This window comes from Mus caroli, unplaced genomic scaffold (assembly GCF_978045245.1).
Source record: "Mus caroli unplaced genomic scaffold, Mus_caroli_1 scaffold_1, whole genome shotgun sequence".
NCBI lineage: Eukaryota > Metazoa > Chordata > Mammalia > Rodentia > Muridae > Mus > Mus caroli.
The window spans coordinates 20,292,774-20,306,201 of NW_028227256.1; the positions used below are offsets into that span (position 1 = coordinate 20,292,774).

The 13,428-nt window shown below is 38.3% G+C and overlaps 1 pseudogene; it reads left to right on the forward strand.

The window, feature by feature from the left end:
* The first annotated feature begins 5,467 nt into the window (after positions 1 to 5,467).
* LOC115032484 (small nucleolar RNA SNORA17) lies at positions 5,468 to 5,588 on the forward strand (annotated as a pseudogene).
* The last annotated feature ends 7,840 nt before the right edge of the window (positions 5,589 to 13,428 follow it).

The window sequence follows — 13,428 nt, forward strand, 5'->3', positions numbered from 1 at the left end:
TGCCTCATAAAACAATAAGCCCCCGCAGCTGCACTGTGAAAAGCCATTAAGAAATAATTTGAATTTGAGGGGTGCACCTGATGGTTCCTAGTGAGCAAAGTAAAATGGCAAACCCGTGAAAACTCCATGGGAATGAGAATGAGCGGTGAAAGTCAGAACTCCAGACAGGTTAATGTCAGGAAGAAGAAACACATTCCGAACAGCTATGAATATGATGGTGTCTCGGATCGGGAGAAAGGTGCAAAACTGTATGTGAACTGTTCCAAAGGGGGGGAAAAAGACGTTGTACACTAAGAACAAAATGCTTGCAATGGAGTACTGTTTAGCCATAAAAAAGAACAAAGGCATGGTGGTTTCAGAAAATGGGCAGAACTGGAAATACTATGGGAATACTAATTCATTAGTTAATACTAATTAGTTTAATTAATGAAACATGAACCAACCAATTAACCAGTTAATTAAATACTAGATAATTAATACTAGTTAGTTAACCAACTGATTAACTAATTAATTAGTTAAGACTAATACTCTGAAATAAATCCGTCTCAAGTATCATTTATTTTTTCTGCTATGTGGATATGTGGAATCCAAAGCTCTCAGGAAGATGAAAGGGAAGGGACTATTAAGGGGATGGAAGGAAGGTGTGGGGAAGGAAAGAGCGCAAATGGGGCAATAGACAACTAAATGTGATTGAAGTTCCTCATATGCATGGATATCAGTGAAACCTGCTCCTTTGTATAATATACACATGATTGAAAAATCAAACATGCCTGTTATTCTCAAGGCAAAAGTCCGTGAGGTTAAAAAAAAATGAATGAAACCACATCAAGTTATGTCATAGGGGGGAAATAATTCAATAATTAAGATAGATCAAACATCTAGAAAAGGAAAGAGTTAATGACTCCTATAAAAATCAAAGTACTGGCTGTCTCCACGATCAAATTTACAGAAAATAATGCAGATAATAATGATAATGTCTCTTCAAGGGAAAATTCAGAGTCAGGGGTTCCAGAATGTCATCCCCTATAACGTGCCTCTCAGGTATGAATGATACTAAAGAGATGCTCTTGACGTTTGCAAAGACTCAGAAGATAAACTCTCCACTTGTGGTATTTGAAAAGGTTAAGGCTGAGTCAATCTTTATTGACTAAAAGATGAGTCCTATTGAGGACCACTCGCAGAAGCAGTCATCAGAACCTGGTGGACAAAGGTGTACATCTCTTCAACTACTTTTGCTTTTGTTTTGTTTTGTTTTGTTTTGTTTTTCTGTGACAAAACACTGTGACCAAAGCAACTAAGAGAAGGAAGAGTTTACTTAGGTTTGAGGCCCCAGAGGAAGAATCTCATGTCAGGGAAGGCATGGAAGCAAGGAGACTGAGCAAGAAGCTATGGGATCACATCTCAAACACACACAGAGAGCTGAGGAAGTGAACTAGACATGGAGTGATGCCCAGGCCCACTGCCAGTGACCCACTCCCTCCTGTAAGTCTCCACCTTCTAAATGTTCCATAGCCTCCCCAGATAGTCCCACAAACTGGGGACAAAGTGTCCAAATACATGAGTCTATGGGGACATTTATGATTCAAACCACCACAGCAACTATAATGAAGTAAAAACATTATCAACAATTATCTGGCTCTAAAAGTATAGATTATATTGAAGGAAACAGGTGGAAAAAAATAAGACACAGATCTTTGAAACTAAGATAACTTTTTCATTTCGTGTAAAGAGAGACCAAATTTATCTTTCCTTTCATAATTATAACCATAAGGAAACACAAACGAAAACATAATTTTGATCTTTGCTACACAAAAAGCCAAACAATTATCTTCTAATATATGAGACAGCATAAAAGCCATACCCCACAGGACTAAGAAAGAAACATGAGAAAAATCATCATCTGATATAAAAGAAACAAACAGATATATGTTACTTACAAAGGGTATGGGGGAATACTTGGCAAGGTCCTTATGTTTATACGGCAAGCAAACCTCAGATGCATGATGCTTATAAGTGAGGCTTTACAATAAATAAAACAGATAGTACACAGTAACAGACTGGGCAATATTTATCAGGCATTCACAAAATAAAACAGAAGACTGGCTGGGCACTTTTGGCACACGCCTTTAATTCCAGTGCTTGGGAGGCAGAGGCAGGCAGATTTCTGAGTTCGAGGCCAGCCTGGGCTACACAATGAGTTCCAGGACATCCAGGGCTATCCAGAGAAACCCTGTCTTGAAAAATAAAAACAAAAAACAGAAGACACTAACTTCAGAAGGTGCATAAAGACTGTAATCCTACCCCAGAGACTCGGTACATGGAATGGGTAAACATTAAAAGGGAAGCATAATGGCTTTTGCCTTTGTCAGTAGAATAGGATTGTCTCAGTAACCATAAAACAAAGATGTTAAAACATCAGAGATGTGAAAAGAATCCTAAACTGTAATGGAAGCCATCAATATGCTGTATTAGCCTCTGCTAAAGAAAAATCATTAGTAAAGCCTACAGATATACTAATGTAACTATTCTAACAGCAGAAAAGAAAGGTGCATGATTTTTCAGAAGTATGCCATAACATTTTCTAAACGTTTACCCATCACTGCTGCAAAGCAAACGCTCAGGTTCCCAAGCTAGAACTCACAGAGGCTGTCCTCCAATCTCAGTAGAGTCTAAACTCTGACTTCTCAAATAAGAACAATTAAAGACTTGGACACTTTGCCAATTATGGATGCTTTCTGAAATAACTGCTTAAAAATAGAAATAAAAACTTGTTTTAAAGTAATGAAGTCAGACCCGTGTTATCAATTTCCTGAAATATTATTGTTCAAATTTTAAAAGGTTAATTGAATTCGACTTTAATGAAAAAATCACTTAAGAATGCAAACAGGATCATAAATAGAGCACATAAAATATAAATACAGAAATGAATGCTAAAGAAAGCGGGAAACAGTAAAAGTGGGCAAATAGGGTAATAATAACCCAATTGGTAAAGTGTTGTCCCATAACAGAACAACCATTCCCAGAACTCTAGTAAAATAACTGGATGTGGTGGTGCAATGTGAGATCCTAGCACTGAGGAGATAGAGACAAAATGACCCCTAGGGTTCCCTACAAGCCAGCTGCCCTTCTTTGTGAGGATCAACCAAAAAGAAACTATACCACAACACAAACTTCATGTTCCCAAGATGGTCCTTTGACCTCTCTATATATGTGCATACAAGTTTGTGAGTGCACACATAAACACACACACACACACACACACACACACACACACACACACAGCAAATAAACTATAGTATGGAATTTCTAAAAGCAAGAATAAATACTAAAAAATGTTAGCAGATACAATCATGAAGAGTAACAAAACCAGTAAAATTAGAACAAAGAAGAAACGTATCATTTTTAAAGGACTTAATAATAGATTTTTATTGATTCTATGATATGATTTTAGGGTATTAGTATAAATATAATTGCCTGAATATGTTTCAAATTCTTCATAATGAGAGTCAAAGACAAGGAATGAAAAGTTGTTGGTCAAATGGAAAAAGCAAGACCTAAAGATGACTCGTGAAAATTCAAAGCTTAAATAAAAGATTAGCAGGGGTAATTCAATCATCTTAGGATAAGTAATTCAATCATTTAAATAATAATTTACTATGAATATTTAAAGATTATCCTAAGAATTTACTTATGCACATTCTGAAGATCACACCAACAGGTTGCAGAGTAAATGCTAGGACATTTCTATCTGGAAAATAATTTGATAACTGTTAGCAAATATTCTTGGAAATTAACATGTACATGCTATTCTCAGAATAAAATGATACTTCCTCAACATAATAAAGAGCATTTAGTCAGGCATGGTAGTTAAAATCCACAAATCAGAGAAGTAGAGAGGTAGAGTAAGAAGACTTTGGGTTTGAAGCCAACATGGGCTACATAGTAAGCTTTTGTCTCAGAGAGAGAGAGAGAGAGAGAGAGAGAGAGAGAGAGAGAGAAAATTTATTGTTGGCTTATAGCCAAAAATCTTATTTTATAATGTGCTAGATTCAATACAAAGAAGTCACTATGTTGATGGTGCATGCTCAGCCCCAGCCCAAGCCCCATCTCCTACACATAAGGCTCAAGGGAAGGGAACAATGGCGGAAAGATGGTAAGTACCAGAAGACCAGGATGTCTGAAGCAAGACAGTGTCTTCTATATATATCAGGAAAGCTATATCCATGACATTTCAACGAAGATATGGTGGTCTAAACAAGTCCTGAGAAATGACAGCACCAATTACCATGCCATGGGGAAAGCTTCACAAGGCTTCATCTCTTGATGAAGAGCTACAAGTAGTTAATACTGTGAAGACAGGAAGAGTCAGTCTTCTCCAGGGATAAACTCCTGATAAATTATCCAATCCCAAGACACATATACACAAGACAACACAGGGTTGTCTGCAGGGTTGTATTTCTCTCTCTCTCTCTCTCTCTCTCTCTCTCTCTCTCTCTGTGTGTGTGTGTGTGTGTGTGTGTAAAACAATAACAGTTTTACAAAAAGAGGCCCTGAGTGAAATTCTCAAAAGAATTTAAAGACTTTAAAAAGAAATCAGTTTTTACCATTACTGATCACCACTATTTCAAAAATATTCTAGACATGTCAAGCAAAACATATGTACGCACAAATATAACCAGAAACATAAGTTATTATATTCATTACTTTAAAAAAACAGGAAAGTAGGGCTGGCGAGATGACTCAGTGGGTAAGAGCACTGACTGCTCTTCTGAAAGTCCTGAGTTCAAATTCCAGCAACCACATGGTGACTCACAACCACCTGTAATCAGATCTGATGCCCTTTTTTGGTGCATCTGAAGACAACTATAGTGTACTTATGTATAATAATAAAAAATAAATCTTAAAAATAAATAATTGAAAAAGAAAACAGGGAAGTAGATTCATAATTTTCAATATAATGTATTCATTTGTCTAAGTAATCTAAAGGAAGTAAAGTGACTTTAGCAATCTAAGTATACTGTTAAGTGATCAAATCCAAAATGAATACACAAAAATCAATAATATTGCTAAAATAGCATTCATCCAAAATGTAGTGAAATATATTCATGATGCACAATTAAACTATTAATCTTTAAAATAATTGTGTGTTCCTAGCAGTGAAAAATATAAAACATTATGAGGGAAGTTAAAAGGCGTTCATGTAAAGAACATATCTACTGCTGTATGAGGAGGAAATAAAGTTAACATAATCTGTCAAAGCCTCCAGATAAACTCTCAGGACAGTGAGTGTAATAAGAGCTTTTTTTTAAAAAAAACAATCCAAAAGTTTATCAGAGGAATAAGTCAGGATAAAAGGAGAGAACTTAATAAAGGGATTCTTATTAGTGGGATATGAAGATATATTTAACAGTGATTAAGAATAGATGTGCCACAAGCCAATTCTACTAGATTAAAAAGCAAAATTACACCTGCCCCTAGAGACATTGCAGATGTGGCTGCTGTGTCACATGTGGCTGAGAGAAGAGAGACTATGTCTATACTCAGTGTTCTGGCCTAACAAACGTCTAAATGAATAGTAGCCTAACTTTTGCTGAAAAAAAAAAATGAGGTCAAAATGAGCACCAGTTAGCACCAAGCAGGCCCAGATGGGCTCCCAGGATGGGTAGCAGGCCAGAGACTAGAAGAACCCTGTCTGGGACCATAGACACCGGGTGGAAGTGAACCTGAGACAGACAACCCTCACAGGTGGGCAGGGCAAGGACCAAGCTGGAGGAGACTGGTGCCATGGGGCCTGGACAGGGAGTTAGCCTGAGATGACCCATGCCAGCACCATAACGCACAAGTTGGGCATAGTCTACTCCTGAGATAACCCCAGACACACTTACTTGCTACTAAGAGGACAAGTAAGCAGTGGGGAAATGGAAGAGAAAGAGAAGCAGAAGGATATGGGCATAATGAAGAGAGGCAGAGCTGGAGACTCAGTGGTAGTGAGGAACAGCCTGATGTGAGTAGCCAGTGAAGACACCTTGGACCATGGTGGGTAAGGATGGGGTCTTGGTCTATGCTATCACCAAGGACCACATCTGGGTCCGTGGCCCTACAGCAGCAGCAGGGTTCTGTTACCACCAAAGGCCAGGTAGACATCTCCATCTGGGCTGCTGCCTGGAGACAAATTTATATCACCTGCTGCAGCACTTGGGAGAGTGGGACTTATACCTTTCCTTGGGCAGTACAGTAGAGATGGTCCTAGATGTGGGGGTTGAGGGTGAGCTGCCCCTGTGGGCATGAGAACAGGAGAGCTGGGTCTGCCTCTAGTCTGCAGTAACATGGATGAGGGAGAGATGGCCTTCTCCCCAAACTGATCGGACCAAGCCAGCTCAGTCAACTGGGTCTTAAGGGAGGGATCAAGGATTGAAAAGAAAAAGACAACTAGACAACATTATAACATGACTCCAGTCAGTGCTGAGGCTGAAGGGGGTTGATTTGTTTTTCTCCAGTCTGCTTTTATACCATCTTAAGCACATACAAAGAATAAGGTCAGTTCTAGGTCAAGAACAAATAAGGCAATAAACACAATCTAAGCAAAGTCGCTGTTTCTAGTGGTTTATCAGGATGTCCAAGATAAAAAGACTGTCACACATTCCTCAGGTTGAGTTTACCTTGAACTTTATATTAGTCCAAATGTTAAAATTCTTATCTGAGCCTACATCCCGAGTTCTAGCCCAAAGTTAAATTCCTGTATGAGCCTACTTCTCTGTCCTAGCCCACTGTCAAATTCCTGCCAAATCCTACAAGATGGCCCCAAAAGCTCTCCACACTGATCCCTCACCATCTATGGCAGACAAGAACGCTGGCCCTGGGATCAGGAGAGTAGGAGAACTGGCCATGTCTGCCCCAGCTGAAACCATGGGCTGAAGAGATGGCTCAGTGGTTAAGAGCACTGATTGCTCTTCCAGAGGTCCTGTGTTCAATTCCTAGCAACCACATGGTGGCTTACAACCATCTGTAATTCAGTGCCATCTTCTGGTATGCCTGAAGACAGCGACAGTGTACAAACATACATGAAATGAAGAAAGAAAGAAATCTTAAAAAAAAAAAAAAAAAAAGAACTGAAACCGCACATGTAGACACTCAAGTCTAGAATAAGTTTATTTATTTCAGGGATGGATAATGGGCTTTAACCGGGAGCACATTGGAAGACATGCTAAAGGGAAGATACTATGGGGCCAGCCAGTAAGATGGATCAGAGGGTAAAAATGCCTGCCGCCATGCCCGAGAACCTGAGTTTCCTTTCCAGGACCCAAGTGGGATCCTCTGACAGCCTGGAGTATGCTCCCGAGCATACACATGCTCTCTGTGGGTTGCGCAGGCTGCTTTGTCATGGAACCCGGAACTGCCTGCTCAGGGGTGCCACTGCCCTTAGTAGGCTGGGCCCACTCATATCAATCATCAATCAAAAATTGCCCACAGGCATTTCCTCAATTGAGCTTCCTCTTCTGGGATAATTCTAGCTTGCACCAAGGAGACAGGAAGGCTAAACAGGAAACATGCCTTTCAGGTTAACCTCGTGAAATAAATTCTATCACATACTATAGAAAGTATTAGTATGCAGTTCCTCAGCATTACCTTATCTAACCTACTCAGAGGTCTTTCAAGAGTTACATAGTCAGAGCCGGGAGGTGTTCGCACATGTCTTTAATCCCAGCACTCGGGAGCCAGAGACAGGCGGATTTCTGAGTTCGAGGCCAGCCTGGTCTACAGAGTGAGTTACAGGACAGCCAGGACTACACAGAGAAACCCTGTCTCAAACAAACAAACAAACAAACAAACAAACAAACAAGAGTTACATATTCAGTTAGAAATAAATGTTATAATCATTAAATATCAGTCCATCTTTCACGAAATTTATCTTGCTTTTTGAGAAAAAGAGTAGTAAAGGATAAATGGTTTTACTTTACTTAGGTCATAAATCTTATTTATAATCAGTCTTGGTAATCTCCTTTTCCAGAGGAAAAAAATAAGGCATGATATTTTCATTGAAATTTGTGAAAGAGAAAGAAGAAAGAATGTAGAGCCAGAGGGTAGAGAGGAACACAGTGCTCTGAGTATGACATGATCATTACATTCATGAACCTATAGCAGCTGCAGCTACATGTAAAAGATCAAGCTGATCTAGTGTGGATGCGTGAGAAGCTCACGAGGGAGACGCTAATAAAGCTCTCCCCCAAGTGAGGCGTTGGTAGCTGACTGTGGTCCTTCTTCAGGGATGTGGGCGCTACTGATTGCCTTCCAATGCTCTATGGATGGCACCACACACAGGTACATATGTTGGCACTAATTGGAAACAGTGGTTTATTTTTTAAAAAAGAAAAAAGGCAAGGAGATGAAGTTGGAACATAAATGTGTTGAGGGGCTAGGAAAGGGACATAGGAGGGTTAATATAATCCTATTTCATTGTAGACACATATGAAGTTTTCAAAGAACACTTTGGAAGGAGTTTGAAGGAGAAATGAAATTCTATCACTAACAACAAGAAAGCTTAGCTTTTAAATCCCCCAATGAAAACGAGACCCAATTGTGAGTTAAGATGAAACAAAATCCATATTCTACCAGTTGTCAGATTAAAAACATAATAATGATTTTCTATATTCTTCAAAGAAAAGTAAGCAACTGACCAAAAATAAGCTAGAGTTTAGATATCAGAAGTACCTATAAGGTAAATTTCATTCCGGAGGGAAGTCATGAATGGTATTCCTTAGTGATGAATCTTGAATGCCAAGATGCCAAGACTGGCAGAGCATGGATCTGCCGGGGAAAATGTGTGTGCTGATGCACTAGTGGCACAGAGGTTATGGTGTTAACCAATCACTTCTTCATTAAATCTGAAGCCTGCTCTTCAGGAGGGAACTTATTCCTGAAATAAGTTGATTCCTAATCAAAAGTTCATGGTTGGAGGTCACTGGCCCCAGAGGGGATCAGTTATTGTTGTTCTACTAAATCGTTATGTTGGCACACCACTTTCTAGATATTTGTGTTTATAGTCATCAGTTACTGCTGCTCCTCACCTTTATCAGAGAAGTTTCTCTTTACAGTGTGAATGCAGAGATAAGCAATTGGGTTTTATACACATATGAAATTGTCAAAGAATGAGTTAAAAGGTATTTCAAGTATCTCACTGTACTTCTATTATTTTCTTGTTTGATTATGAAAATCATCTCAATTGTTTTAGCCCAATAGACATCAATGTTTTTGTTTTAAAAGTCCAAGGAGATTTTTTTAGTATGATATAATATCATGTCAATATTCTTTCATGTGTAAGGTCAATCACTATGCAGGAAAGGAGGAGCATGTTTTCCCATACCAGTTTCATACAATTTTGAAAAAACTCTTTGTAATTATTTTAATTGTACCAGATTTACTGGAAACATGTCAGAAAGTTTAGAAAAATATGTAGATTACACGTTTCAGATTTCATTAGATTTGTATAAATATCTCCTATGATATCCTTGCCAAATAACAATCTATACCCCAGCTTGCATGAATGAAACAGTGTTTGCTGAATGATACACATAGATCAAATTTCTCAATGATAAATGTGGTTAACGTTCTCAAGCAACTGTACCGCAGCAAAGCACATATCAAATGATGCAAGTCTGTGCCATGACCTACATGCACTGTACTTTTCTGTTTCTGAGTCTTTAACACTGCACAGATAAACGAAGCACAAATACAACTAAGCCTTGACTTTAATTCATTAGTTACTCAATTCTCTCACTGTGTTGGGGACCAAACTCAAGGTATAACAGGCTAAGAAAGCACTCCTCAAATGAACTATGTCCCAACCCTCTCTGCTTTTGTTTTGATTTTACTCTATGTGTCTTCTGAGATAGGTGCCGTGATGGGCTGTACATGCTCGGCCCAGGGAGTGGCACTATTATGAGGTGTGGCTTTTTTGGAGTAGGTGGGTCACTGTGGGCGTGGACTATAAGACCCTCATCCTAGCTGCCTGGAAATGAATCTTCCTCTAGCAGCCTTCAGATGAAGATGTAGAACTGATTTTTATCTCTATCCAAGACATCCTCATTCTAATGTACCCATAGGACCCTAAAGCATTTTACAGAGGGTACCCTTTGTTTACACAGAGAATTACCAATGAATTTTATCTGAAGATCTGCAAATTTGAGAGCTCGAAAAAAGACAATTCCTCAAACCACTTTTGTTCCACATTTCTAATTCTCTTTGTAACTTTCCACAGAATCTTCTCCATAATTTTCATTCATTTCTCAAGCCATAAAGCTCACAGTTTGCAAAATTTCAATTGAGTTTTCCTGTATCCTGTGTCAAACAGCTTTAAATGATACAATCACTTCATCAAAAAACACAGGCATTTAGCAAACACTTCCCCATCATCATTTTGCCCTGAAATCTCTGGGACCCAAGGACACAGTTGTTCTCTTGTGTGTGGTGTGTGTGTGTGTGTGTGTGTGTGTGTGCATATGTGCATAGATAATCTTCATTATGGATTGCTTACAAACTACATAAAATAATTTCACTGAATAACTATTATGCTGGTGTTTTTAAAATCCTCATTTATATTCCCCATGTTCATATTTTACAGTCCTGCAGTTGGTGCTTTACAACATATATTATACCCTTCATTTTTTTTTTGATAAATTCATGTGAAAACCTTTTTCTTGAGATGACACTTACAAAAATCTAACAAGATCTCCATCCTCCTTCTTTTCACGTAAAACAAACTCTCCAACTGAAAGGTTTTTTGATAGTTAGTACTTTTAGTTTCTACGAGAGGCTATTTGAATAGAAATAAAATTTAAATCATGAAATCACTACTATATTTTATTTTTATTTTATTTATCCTGTTAATTACCAGCTACACAAAATCACAAAATGTGGTATAGTTCTTTGACTTTAGAAAATCTCTCTCTCTCTCTTTTCTTTTCATTTCTTTTCTTTCTTTCTTTTTTTTTTTTTTTTTTTTTTTTTTTTTTTTTTTGAGACAGGGTTTCTCTGTGTAGCTCTGGCTGTCCTGGAACTCACTCTGTAGACCAGGCTGGCCTCGAACTCAGAAATCTGCCTGCCTCTTTAGAAAATCTCTTATTGCTGTAACTACATCGAACATATTGTTATTTTCACTTTGATGGCTGCAGTTTAGAATGGATTTACCTGTTTCTGTTTCTTGTCCAATACATTTTAGTTGCTTTCTTGACAGCCCTTCTCCATATTGGGTTGACTTTGCCTCTGTCTGTCCATCTTTTGTTGTCTTCTGTTTTCTCCTCTTTTCAGCCAGCTTTATGTACACTTTCTGGATGCTGTTGAGTTTGAATTGGTGACATAATAAAGTAGTTTAAATATTTAACTAATTTTAAATTTTTCACTTACTCGCGATGGAAACCTCCTACTCCCTCTACAATCTCATGTATATTGATCTGCTAATGTGGAGGGTAGATGGTATCCTCGTTAACTATTTTAAATGGCTACTTGGAGCTGGAGAGATGGCTCAGCAGGTTAGAGCACTGGCTGTTCTTCCTAAGGTCCTGAGTTCAAATCCCAGCAACCACATGGTGGCTCACAACCACCTGTAATGAGATCTGACATTCTCTTCTGGTGTGTCTGAAGCTACAGTGTACTTATTTATAATAATAAATAAGTCTTTGGGCCAGAGCGAGCAGGGACTGAGCAAGCAGGGCCGACAGAACGAGTGGAGTTGACTGGAATGAGCAGAGCTCCTAAATTCAATTCCCAACAACCAGATGAAGGCTCACAACTATCTGTACAGCTACAGTGTATACTCATATACATTAAATAAATAAATAAATAGATCTAAAAAATGGCTGCTTGGTATTTTCAGCTTGTAACTTCTAGGTAAGTAAGACATTATTGCAGAGAAAAAAAGCATGAAAGCTGAAGTTCTGCAATCTTCTAAGTCAATACTAGGCAAAATGTGTTTTTTTTTTTAATTACTTTAAATCTTTGTAAAATGAGCCTAGTGGTGGTAGCACACACCTTTAATCCCAGCACTTTGGAGACAGAGGTAAATGGATTTCTGTGAGTATGAGACCAGCCTGGTCTACACAGTTAGTTCCAGGGCAGCTAAGGTTATACAGAGAAACCCTGCCTTAAAAAAAAATCTTTAAAAAATTATTCTAACACCCCTTTTCAAGTCTTTTATTTCTGGTGTTTTCTGACTCCCTGTTGCAGTACTTTCTTTCAGGAGATGTGGTCAAACATCTATTTATCCCAGAAAGGACTTCAATTACTAACTGAAAAATTATTCCTCCCCAGACTGGCTTGATGAACGTGGATGATTCAGGTTCCTGCACTGCATAAAGCCCACCACAGTACACGACTGATAGGATAGTACAGAGACGCATCATCCCTTACCATACCAAGTATAACTGCCCTATCCATAGTCTCTTTCCATGCAAGTCAGCCTCAGACAGATCATACCCAACTGGATGTCTCTTTTCTCAACTGCTTCTCATCTTTGGTTTCTTTGGTCAGTCTATTTAGGCATCATTCATATTGTGTGATATTTTCTCCCTGGGGAGTCAAGAACAAACATCTATTGAGAAAACAGAGTAGCAAGAACAGACCAAAGAAATGATTTCCCAATATCTAGCTTGGTTTACCAAGAACAAGCTTACATAAATTAGGCAATTTGTCACCAAATAGGCCACTCCAACATGAAGGATGACTCATGGAAGCTGGGTCAATGGAACTCCCTGCCCAGTGAATGTTCTGGTAACTATTCCTCAGAACAGTCTCCTCTCTAATAGCAGTGTTTTACTGCTTATATAAGCAGAGGAACTTGTAAGTCCTGTAAGTTTCATGAACTTCCTGAGACTTTTGAACTTTCCTTTTCCTACCAGCAGGGAATTTTACAGTTCAGACAAAAGAGTTACACAACCATCTGAGAAGGTTTTTGAGAAGTGTTTTCTGTGGCTCTGTTAGACTATGATGAACTACAGAAAGATCCTTAATATTGTCCTCACTGCACATGAGCTGCATTTAGCACATCATACCCAGGTGCCATGTACAGTTCAAAATATGCTATTCATCCATTTATCTACATATTTTAAAACACAGCACACAGTGAGAAAACAGCATGAATAAACTCAAGAATTCATGAAAAAATGTAATTTTTATAAAAGGAGTGTTAAAGTATCTGGTATTTTGCCTCACAAAGGCAATTGTCCTTCATCCATGTCAGAAATAGAAAGACAAATGGAACTAATTATTTTTCTATTCTCTTTGCAGATATATTTCATTATTACTAACAACATCATTTCCATATGAATGATTTGGATTTAGTGAATTGGAGACAAGTCATGTGGAAGTCGGTTTTGTCCAAGACACAAAAACACAGACATTTCAATAATCAGAATTCAGTTGTTCATTATGCTCAGT